We start from the raw sequence: 12,408 nt of genomic DNA on the forward strand, positions 1-12,408 counted from the left end.
CCATAACAAAGTACCACAGGCTGGGTGGCTCTAACAAGAGAAAATGGTTCTCACAGTTCTGGAGACTAGAAGTCTGGAATCAAAGTGTGGGCAGGGTTGGTCCCTCCCGAGAGCTGGGAGTGAACGCTCCAGGCCTCTTCTCTCCTTGGCTTGTAGGTGGCTGTCTTCTCTCTGTAACTCTTCACATCCTCTTCCTGTTAGGTGTGTCTATAGCCAAATTTCCCCTTTCCATAAGGATACATCAGTCACGTTGGATTAGGGCCCACCCTAATGACTTCATTTTAACTCAGTTACCTCTGTAAAGACCCTATTTCCAATTAAGGTCACATTCTGAGGTCCTAAGACTAGGACTTCAACAAACGAGTTTAGGAAGGATACAATTCAACCCATAACAGGCTTGAACCATTTTATTTTTTGATAATCATGTATAGGGTGGTCCCAGATAATGTAAGAGTGGTCCCAGGACTCTGGAGGGCTTGAGGACATCTGGGTTACCCTGGCTTCAGATTAACCAGACCCAGGAGCTATGTGCTAGCCCACCCTCCCCCCTTTGGAATATGAGCCCAACTCACTTTCAAGTTTGATCTCCCAATTAGTATTGGTGTCCACTATTGTTCTTTAATTCTCATAGAGATAAAAACACAGAACTTAGCTTTTCTGTTAAGGGTTTATTCTGCTTGATGCACTTTTTTTTCCTAGTTTTTTTATTGTGGTAAAATACACATAACATAAAATTTACCCTTAACCATTTTTAAGTGTATATTTCAGTGATATTCAGTACATTCATATTGTTGCACAAGAACCACCACCATCCACCTCCTGATCGCCTTTCCTCTTGCATCCATTAAACAATGCCTCCCCTTAATCCTCTCCTCCATGCCTCTGGCAAGCACCATTCTTCTTCCTCTCTCTCTGTCTCTCTCTGTCTCTCTCTCTCTGTCTCTCTCTCTCTCTCTCTCTCTCTCTCCCTCTCCCTCTCCCTCTCCCTCTCCGTCTCCTTCTCCCTCTCTTTCTTTCTTCCTCTCCTCTTTCCCCCCCACAACATAGCCTCTCGTAACCACCGTTCTACTCTATGTTACTATAAGTTCAGTAAGATTTTTTGTTTTGTTTTGTTATTTGTTTGTTTTAGATTCCACATATAAATGAAATTATGTACTACCTATCCTCCTGTGCCTGGCTTATTTCACTTAGTATATGTCCTCCAGGTCCATCTATGTTGTTGCAAATGTAAGGATTTCCTTCTTTTTAAAGCTGAATGATATTCCATATGTATATATAGATAGATATCTATATATTTATCTATCTATCTCTATATATAGAGATCTATATCTATCTATCTATCTATCTATCTATCTATCTATCTATCTATATATATATATATATATATATATATATGGAATATATTCATCTGTATCCATTTATTCCATCTATAGACATTTATGGTGCTTCCATGTCTTGTCCATTGTGAATAATGCTACAATGATCATAGAAGTGCAGATATCTCTTCAACATAGTGATTTCATTTTTTTTGAGTAAATATGAAGAGTGGGATTGCTTAATGCTCTCTAGTACATTTGTTGTCTCAACAATATTAACACATGATGTTCCCTTCTTACACTTTAGGGAAATGAAGCTCAGTGAGATTAAGTGGCTTGCCTGAATTGTCCAAGCTGTCATTAAGTTGCAGATACTGAGAGAGATTCATACTGAGGACTTTCTGACTTCAGTGTCCATGCTCCTTCCTTAACATGGAGCTACTTCACACACACACACACACACACACACACACACACACACACACGTGTGTAAATGAAACATTCTAGAATTATTCCTCCCAATTTATGTGAAAAGCTGTGCTTATCCAACATAATCCAGGATGTATCCTCTCAACAGAAAGTTTAGAAAAGATGGCATTAGAAAAGAGTTCTAGGTAACTCCAAGAACTATGAAACGTAATGGAAAAAATATATATGAATTACCTGACTCTCTATCTCACAATCACAGGAATTTATGTCAGTTGCCTGTCAAGGTAAAGAAACAAAGGAAGCATGTTTCCAGTGTTGGAAAGAAAACAGCACTCAGTGGCAATCCAGGGTCCATGACACCCCTCAAGAATCTCAGGAAGCCCCTCCGTTCCTCAGTAAGAACAACTGAAGTGCAATGAAATGCAGCCTGGAGCTCCTCCCTGGGGATCACACTGCTGCCTGGACCCCACTGCACACCACGTGGCTGAAATGCAACTTGGTGAAGAGAGTAAATTAAGCCACTCAAACTGTGACATGGCACTAGGAATCATGAATAAAGTACTGTAACTTGGTGTTATTAAAACAAATAATTATGGGGCCGGCCAAGTGGCGCATTGGTTAAGAGTTGGCTTGGGACACCAGGTCTGAGAAGCAAGTCCCTGTTTGGATCCCACCTGAGGGCCAGTGATGCTGCGCCCTCTACAGCTAAGATAGTGAACAACAGCTCGACCTGGAGCTCGGCTGCCGTGAGTCGCTGGCAATGGCGTAGGCTGCAGTGGGGTGGCAGTAGGACTGCTGTGAAGCTACCATGAGTGGCTGACAGCCAGCGTGAGCGGCCGGCAGCTGACATGAACCACCACGAGTAACTGGAGCGACTGCCTCACCCGGGAAGTGTGCAATAATACCAACATGAGCCAATGAAGCGACATCCTCCACAACTAGACTGAAGAACAAAAGGACAGCAACTTGTCTGTCCCCCTTCCCTGATTCCTCAATAAAATCTTAAAAAAAAAAAGAAAAAAAACCCCACGAATAATTATAGAGAATGTAGTGACATACTTCTTTCTTGTCAACATAGCATCAGATTAATTTCATGACTCTAAGCTTCTTAGAGGGGAAAGACTCACGCTTTGCAGTATCCCGTTCATGATGCTGTTCAGCAACAGCAATGGCCCGGGCCCCCTCCCCACAATGAAGGCGCTCAGGGACTGGCACACGGCACTAACGAGCCCTGGGGCAGAGGTCACTGCCCGGTGTAGGCGGGCCTTTGGCCACACTCTGCTCCTGGTCACAGATGGGGCCCAACCCCAGTCCCTTTCATCTCACACACTGGGTGTTCTTGGCCACAAGAGGACTAATTCAAAATAATTTTCAGCGACTTGGTGAATAAACTCTTCCATTGGAGATAATATTGCATTGCTAGTTGTATTTTGAACTACAAATCCTCCTTGGTGAGATTTGTGTAAATTGAGGATCATTTGATTGATTTTTGTTTAACTCCCTGCTTTCAAATGCCTCCTGTAGCTTCCAGTGGAACTACATGAACCTAATTTAGTCCCTCACCTGTTGCTACTGGTAGCGAACTCTATCTCTACCAAGACATTGGGATTTACTTGCTTATCCAAAGAACCTTACAGACCATCTAGTTGTGATGGTTTAATATGTCGGTGGATCTAGAAACTTTATTCCTGAATGCAGTTTGATGGAATATGGATTTCATGCTGCTTGTAGAGTTGGACTACCTCAGCTAAGAAATGGGCAAATGCCCACTTGGAAATATTTTGCACTTTTAAATATTTTCTTTGTGTTCAACAGAGCCCAGCAAACATGTGCAGGCCAGGTATCACAGTAGTTTTCCTGCGCTACTTGGGAGAGGTCATAGAGGATCACACCTGTACTTTAAATACTATCTGAGCTCTGTGCATCTTTGAGAAATGATGTAAGAGGTAGGAAAAACATTAAAGAAATGTTGAAAACTAAACATGACTATTTAAATGTTACCCTGAACTCTAACTGTCTTCTAAGTTTTGCAAAAATATTTTTAACTGCCCTTCTAAAAGTTGGCAAGTTTCCATTATAAAATAGGACATTTTCCTCCATTCCATGAGAGTAGCCTGGAATTCAGAAATGCACTATATCTTGGATTGTAAGGAAGATGAAATTTCTTATTATCTTCTATTTTGATAAACACTAAAAATAAAATAATCTTATTTTATTGCATATGCCATTGTTAAGGAACAATAGTAAGAAAATTCTAAATAATGTGTAATAGGTTTAATTTTAAATTATGGAGAATTAGACTGTGGTGATTTTTAGTGAGTTAAGAGTTGAAAGTATTGATTTAGAAGAAACAACCCTAAAAGGCAAGAAACACAGATTTGGGATAAGCACAGAGCAAGCGCTGACCTCTGCACAATTTCTCCTTTTGTGAATTTTAAAATGCTCAACAGGTGTTAATGAATTATACCTATCTAAGAACTACATGTTGTTTTAAAACCTAATTTTCAGAATCCCAAATTAAGACCAAGACAAAGATTAAATCTCTGCCCAAGGGCTTCAGTGAGAGGGTAGCAGATATTAGTCACTGATTAACTGTTAGTTATCTGCCCATTCATTACTTTAATTAAAGCACCACTGTTTAATTGGCAGTCAACTCTAATAATTTAAGTTTCAAGGAAAACACAGTTTACTTAACATCCTTAAAGACTTGTCACATTTAAAAAATTTTTTAAATATCATCCTCTCCAACTGGCAGTGTCCCTGGGTGCTTTCTGGAGTGGTCTTACAGGGATATTTAACTATTCTGAATATTTGACAACCTTTGTGAAAACTTGTGATTTTTACCAATGACAAGTTAATTAAACGCTGTCATTTGGAACCTGGATGCATCAGGGATCTTATCATCCTCAAATCATTCCGCAGCAATATCTGACCTTTCCAACTGGGAAACAGATAACAGGAATTGTGCTGCCCAAGGCACAATAGCCTAATGTGATTAGAAATCAGGCAAACTCTGGCTTCTCTGGAGCTATACTCCCCCACAGGCTGAATTATAGCTCTCCTACCAGTCCCACGGCGCTGAATGATGTCATGGGATCTGCAGTTGAGCGAGATGAAAGGGATAAAGCAGAACCCGCTGGCACTAGGCGGCTTCCAGCACACAATCTACAACGCTGCTTGGGAACCGAAAAAGACTACGGACCCAGCCACTCAGCCCAAGCTTGGGAGAACCACCACCGGTATCACCTCCTTGCCAAACAAACAAACAAACAAAAACCAAAAAACAAAAACAAAAAAACGGAAAACGTGATCCGTGTTAAACAAAAGAATTTGTGGGTTAGGAGGTGGGAGGGCGACTACCTGCTGAAAGTGAACTTTCTTGATATCCATGCTTATATATAAACCTAGCCCTGCCTTTGATGTTCTACAACTGATCAGCGATCAGATTACGGGCATTTCAGCTCCCTGCTCCTCTGCCTTTGATCTGCATGGTTAATTTCATTTTCCTGGATTTGAAGTTTCGTCTGGGCTTGTGCTGACACACAGTTTTGGGAAGGTAGAAGCATTTGGCAGAGCAGGGCTGCCAAGGAGAAGCTAAGTTGCGGAAAGGGTGAGTACTGGAAAGAGTTCATTCAGCACATTGCAGGTACAGCATTTTATGTTTTGTTGTAGCTTTCGCTTCACTTTTCCTGTGTGCTCTAAGAAAAAGATGGTTTTAATCAATTAAAAGCAAGCTTTTGTTACTTGACTGCTATGTTAGGCTACATGCCTGTGCCAGAGTAAAGATGATACTGAATGCCACGCTAGTAGTTTGTACAAAAGGGTTTGCAATGTGTCATGCAAATTTTACTTGGAAATGAGTTGTTCAAACAGGACAAAAAGGAAGAGAGCTAACTTTAGCCTGCGACTGATGCTCTGGAGCCTGAGGTCTGTAAGCTATAATTGCTCTAAGTATTTACAGGTTACTTTATTTAGTAAACAGGCAGAGGAACTTTATTGGATACCAATGTTTTCCTTGTTTTCTTATATAAAAGAGTTTAGTACATCCCTGGCAATACTCTTTCCTTAGTTTATTTATTCTTTCACCTCCAAGATGTAAGCCCATCAGATACATCTCTTTATGCAGTTTGTATCCTCAATCACTGAAAAGGCATTCAAGTATGATTAAAGCCTTTAAAGTGTAAAACTGAAGAATTTTAGAACAGTGAGGGTAAAGCTGCCCTAATTTTGCTTTAAAAACCCTCTAGTGCTATTCTGTAACTTTTGAAAGTAGCACAAGCCTTATTTACACAAACATGGACAAGGCTAATATTCCTAAATTAACATTTACTTTAAATTTATAGTGACAGCTGTTGTGAGTTACAATTTGCCAACTGTTTATGAAAACTGAGTAATCAACAGTTATTATGTGACAAAGTTTTTAGTCACATTTTCACTTTGGTTTATGCTCAGCATGGCAAAACCAAAATATATTCCTGGGCTGACTTTGAATGTTAATGTTGTTGTGGGGTTTTCTTGTTTGTTTGGTTTTGCTTTTGTTGCTGTTGTTAGTTCAGTAATCACACACACACACACACACACACACACACACACACACACACACACACACACACACACAGTAAAATCTTTACATTGCGATGCAAGAACTTAATACAGTGGAAAAGTAAGAAGAATTCCATGTTCACACTAGTTCAATTTAATGTTCTAGTCCTAAAGTTATTTGGGTAAAAATTTAATTATCATCATAACAGTCTATTTTATGCTAGGCAAACCACAAAGAAATTATAAATGATAAGACCAGTTATTCTTTACTTTGAAATTCTGATGAAACAGGAAAGATCTAATGAGGCTCATTTCATATGTAATTAATTTTTCAGAGCCAATTAATTAAATTACTTTCTAACCTTTCCTCCTGATATTAGAAGGAGGGTAATTAGCACTGTTTGCTTAATTTTAAAACTTTGATAGCTAAGTGGAGATTATTTAAAACTGTACTAAGCTGACTACATTTTAAAAATGTGTCAGTAAGAACTGAATCTAAAAGACTTAACTGTTGTTTATAGTCACGCCAGGAGAAACACTTACGTTTTTGTTTTACTGACAGTATAACAAAGCATGTTCATAATATCCTGGATTATCAGTTTAGATTTATTTTTTCTCATTTGTTTGCTTAAAAAGTTTTCTTTAAATCACAAAAGTAGTATTAATGTTCACATTCAGATAAAGAAATTAAGCTTTTAAAGTAATGACTGAAGAAGATACCTAAAAAATAATGCTTAAGAACTCGATCATTTAGTTCAGATTTGTGATTTAAAAAAATTTTAAATGACTGTTTATTCTGTTACTAGGTTCATTTTAACAAACCCAGACTCTACTCAGCACAAAACAAAAGGGAGAATTAGCAATTATCTGATTAATTTAGGCTTTGTAGAAAACTAGCTTGGGCAAGTCAGGCTCTTGAAAATCCACTTCAGTGTCTGAATTAATTCAATAATTGTTTACTTCTGTGTCCTCATTGAGAAATGAAACATTCTATTTGATTTTAATAGAAAGATGGCTATTGCTGAATGTACAAGTACAATCTCAAAAGGCATTTCTTAATTGCCACGTGACGATCTGGATTGTGATTTAAGTAGATATACTCCATAATACTTCTACTAGTATTATGAACGAAACCCTTATATGACATTTTTTCAAAGCACTTTCCTGTCTGTTGCTTCAATGGCAGCTTTGTTATTGCAGAAAGTCCAAGTCTTCAAAAGACTTTTATTTCTAGTCCTGATTCTGTCACTGATTAGCTATGTGACCTTAAGAGAGTCACTTCACTACTCAGTTTTCTCATATGTGACCTGAGGGACTTGATCAGATCATCCTCATGACATAAGCAAGGTGGAATTTTTATAGCCACTTGACAGACAAGGAAACTGAGACTAGAGAAAAGTCACTTGACGATCTTAGCTAAGGTCTCATGGCTAGTTTTGAAGTCCTTGTCCAATGTTCTTTCTAGTTCACCATACATAGTCCATTTCCCAACAACTGCTAACACAAATGCACTGGGTACCTGATCAGAGCAAAATGTTAGTTTGAATGATAAAGATAGCCCCTTCCTTCTGCAATACATTTTTGTTTGTTTGTTTCTATGATAGATATGTCAGTCAACTGGATTAGTCTGGTTATTTTGCACCTGTTCCTTTTGCTTCGCTATTTCTAAGCAGTCTAAACACAAATACATAATTTACCATATCATTTAAAATAATTTTCACCAAAAATGTAATATCTCAATGCAATGTGGAATTACATATATTTGTGTGTGTGTCTGTGAGCATGTGCATATACATTTGGCACATCTTTGCATATATTCAAGGAATTGATATTTTCTTAAATGATATCGGTGAGATCCAAGAAAAGTAATTCCTAATTAAAGGTTGCTACTCCTCAAAGGGGATTCCCAGTGAGATTTTGTGAGATCTCAGCTTGCAAATTCAATATGGGTTTGAACATGACATGTGTTCTGTACTACATTTGATTACATTAAGAATCCTTGAATATGTTTTTCTTAACTCTTTCTGTGTCTTTTTCTTTAAATGAATATATTTCTTGTGAATACATTTAATTGATGTATTAACTATAAAATGTACATACATACACTGCTCTCTAGGCCAAATAGCTGTCTATCCCTCATGTCCTATCACTCTCATAAAGGTTTACAGATGATTACTTAGTAACAATCACTAAGATTTATTAGTTCACCAATTATTAATTAATTCACTAATATTATTGAGTACTTGTGTGCCAGGCACTCTAACAATATTTTTAAAAACAATATCTCACTTAAATGTACAATTAAGTTTGTCATGCCCATTATATAACTGAAGAAAGTGAGACTCAGAGGGCTTAAACAACATGTGCAAGGTCAAGGGGCTAATTAAGTGGCATCACTAGAGTATATAGGGGCTCTTTTGTTCTAGGGTGAGGCAGTTAATTCTTTCAGTTATAAGAATTATATAGAGCTGGACTTAACTGTTAGCAAATATTATAGCCAAATTTTGGCTAAAAAAATGGGGACTATTTTTCTTTATTTTGACTATTTTATGAGCATTATTCGAAGTTTTCATAGAGTTTTCCATCAGTTGGCCTAGAATCTTTAGCTATAAAGGACCTAAAGACATAACTCACTCTTCCGCTGCTACCGGACTGGACCAAACTCACGCACACACTATTGGTTTGGTCAGACTCCCCTGTGATAGCACCCTGAAACAATTAATAATTTGGTGCCCCTGTAAAGAGTGATCCTTTAAAAATGTGTCAGCCCAATTTAGAGGAATGGGCTATGAAAGGAGGGGCAAGGGAGGCTCCCTGGTGGCTGTGCTAAATTTCTCCTCTACTGTCACAAGTCAATCAGCTTTGGCTCCAAATCCACCCACTCAGAAGTCACTGAAGTCTCACATCCTTAGATTGAGAAGTACTTTAACACCATCCATGGTGACTTAACTTTGTCCTTTAGTGAGAAAGTTGAGGTGCGAGTGTCGAGCAACTTCATCAAACCATCCCTTCCAACATACACCACACTCTCTGAGATGAGTTCTGATAAGTACAGCTTTCTCCATCCTGTTCAATGTTTCCAAAATTTGGGATTTGGCAGCCCTATGGCCTAGCATCACGGGCTGCTGTCCAGCAAGCACGCTCCTTAATTTGGCCATATGCAGAGGAGTCCACCATATTTATCCAGAAGAAGAGGAAGAGAGTCAATGGCCCATCTCTTCTCTCATTAAACACATGAAAAGAGTCTGAGCAATAGGAGTGTTATAAACTCATAAAGACAGTTTATAGTTCGTAACAATGGTTGTTGGAAATTACTTAAATAGCTGGGTCTTGGTTATTTTTTCCCCTTATTTTCTTACTGTATTTGGCAAACTTTATTAATCTTTGAGATTCCTACTCCCATTTATTAATTCAGTCAACACGTTTTTAATGAGTACCTACTATGTGCCAGGCACTGTGAGCTAACACTGACAAAATTCAGGATTTTCATGTGGCTCGCATCTACTCCATTTTCCCAAGGAATAGTGATTTATACCGAAATTACTAGAAAGTTGAATAATTTTCCATTAACTTTTCTTCCAGTGAGCTAACTTATCGATGAAACTATTTTTCAAGAATCTTGTTACCTTGTTCAACTTTTTTTGGAAAGCATTCTAAGCAAATATACTTTGTATCAGCTTAGATATTGCTAAAACTAGCTTCAAAAAACCAACCCTGAACAAATCTTAAAAACAACATTTTTTGCCAAGAGCCTCATAACAATTTGGCTTTTACAGTAAAAATCTCAACCCATTAATAATAGTCAGTGTTTTAAAGGGAGAAAAATGATTGCAGCCCTAATTCTAAGCATCAGTTTCATTCTGAATGAGCCTAGGGATTCTACAATTCTTTTTGTACCACCTCTGGTGCATAATTGTGGGCCTGGGCTCTCCTTTAGATACTGTCACCAGATCATATATACACTCAAAGTGAGGTAAAGTGGGAACTATTTATTAACTTAACATGCTTCTTCTTTATAGTAAGATGCATTTAATAGAGCACAGGGGTTCAATGTTCTTTGTCCCCACTATTAAATATCATTTCAATTATCATTTATATACCGATGCTAGGCATCATGTGCCTTGCAAAAGGTCTGCTGCTGCTAATAATGACTGCCATCCAGTGAACACTTAGCATATGCCAGGCATCAGGCTAAGTGATCTCAATACCTTATCTTATTTAACAATCATCAATGAAACAACTCATTTTACAGTTGAAGCATTTTAGAGACGTTAAGTTTTAAGTAACTTTTCCAAGGGCATGCAACTAGTGAATGGCAAGTGTCATCCAACACCAGATTAACTGATGCCAAAGCCCATGTGTGCCCATAATAGAGTCTCTCTCCAGTGAGCTAATAGGCTTATTGGGAAGATCAATCACATACACATGAAATGATGCAAGAACTAATGAACTACATAATGTGTCACTGTCTCTAAGTACAAAAGGTGGCCAGAGAAAACGGAACATTTGGCTGAAATCAAAGAGGTAGTTCCTGAGCTGGCAGATTAAATTCCACTCAGAAAACATTTATTGAACATTTATGTGAATGTGTGATACTATCAGAGATACAAGTTTGAACAAACTATGCCTCTTCTCTGAAAGCAGAGCTCCTTTAATTCATGAGGAAGAAAGCTTAGTCACAGATAGTTTTGACACAACAAAGTATACAGCAAGTGCTATGATGGTAGTAAGAAGGCCACACACCTTGGAGAGACTCACGAGGGTTGTGGCTTTTGAGTTGGTCCTGATATAGGAGTCAGGTAAGTAAGGAGTCAGAGAGGTGAGGGAAATAGTTGAGTATGAAGAGGAAGCTTAGAGAGCCAAGGGAAAGGCAAGTTCAGGGTACTTTGAGACAAGGCACGCAGACCAGTTTGGCCAGAATATAAAGTGTACCGTCTAGAAGAGAGAAAGATAAGGCTGAAAATGTGGGTGGAACCCAAACTTGGAAATCTCTGAATGCCAATTTTAGGGATATAGAAGCCATCCTTTACAATGAGGGACTTCTTGTTAATCTTTCAGTTGGACAGTGACAGTGATGACAAGCAGGAGGAAGCAGGTCCAGCTGTACAGAGCAGTAGAGAGAAAGGTTTGACAGCTGGGCACTATCCAGGCGAAAGGTGGGGAGCGCCTCTACTGAGGTGGGGGTGGTGGGACGAAGAGAAAAAGAGGAAGAGGTGAATGTGGGAGACCTTACAAAGGAGGGTGCAATCATTGAGCTTAACAAAGATGAAATGCGTATCCCATGTGCTAGCGAGGCTCTGGGATATGAAGGAAATAAGAGGTGCCCTCAGGAGATGAAGTCTAGTTGGGGAAAGGAACCCAGACAAACAGATAACTTCAGTATAATGAGAGCATGTTGTTGCAGTACACCAAGTCTATAGTAGTGCTAGGTAACTGCTGACACGCTAGAGAAATGTATGTTGGCGTTGAGGTTCTAATAAGCTAGTGTATATCACTTGCAAATTGTTTACAGGAGGTAAGTCAGTATTGTGATTGGCCATGTTAGATTTGAAGTAGACAACCTTGAAGTGTATCTCTTGGGACAATAATATTTTTAATGTATTTTTTCACTAGTTCCTAGTATAGCACTACAGTATTCTCAGTATGAGATCACGAGATGTGTTTGTCAGTAGTTAAGTCTAATAACTACTCGACAAATATTTATGTAGAGGCTACTATGGGCCTTGGGGTATGGAAAACATAGGATTTGGTTCCAACCAAAGAGACGTGTGGTTATGTGTGGAAAACAAAACCAACACATACGAAATGCTGGAAGCCTTTTTGTACTAAAGTCATTCGCAGTATCTTGGGTTTTAAGGTACTTTTCCCATTTATTCACTCACCCGGCAGATGAAACAATAATTACTTAAATTTCTATAACATTCTACTGCTGCAAAAGTACTTTTTTTTTGTTTTACATACATGATTCTTTCACTCTTTCCAACAAATCTGCAAAGTGGGCACCCGTTAGCTCCACTTCATAAATTCACAAACTAAAGTTCAGAAGTTTCAACACCTTACACAAAGCACTAGTGAGGGCATGGAGCCCAAGCTGTGCGTGCTCTCCACATCCCCAGCGGCT

At 38.6% G+C, this 12,408-nt stretch overlaps 1 protein-coding gene across 1 annotated transcript in view; it reads left to right on the top strand.

Moving 5' to 3' along the window:
- The first annotated feature begins 4,899 nt into the window (after positions 1 to 4,899).
- TNFRSF19 (TNF receptor superfamily member 19) overlaps positions 4,900 to 12,408 on the top strand; it is an 89,579-nt gene continuing 82,070 nt past the window's right edge. The window contains exon 1 of the mRNA XM_019651485.1: positions 4,900 to 5,355. The gene's annotated coding sequence lies outside the window, so the exon portion shown is untranslated. The remainder of the gene's footprint in view (positions 5,356 to 12,408) is intronic.

The sequence above is a fragment of the Hipposideros armiger genome, unplaced genomic scaffold, assembly GCF_001890085.2.
Source record: "Hipposideros armiger isolate ML-2016 unplaced genomic scaffold, ASM189008v1 scaffold_160, whole genome shotgun sequence".
NCBI classification, from domain to species: domain Eukaryota; kingdom Metazoa; phylum Chordata; class Mammalia; order Chiroptera; family Hipposideridae; genus Hipposideros; species Hipposideros armiger.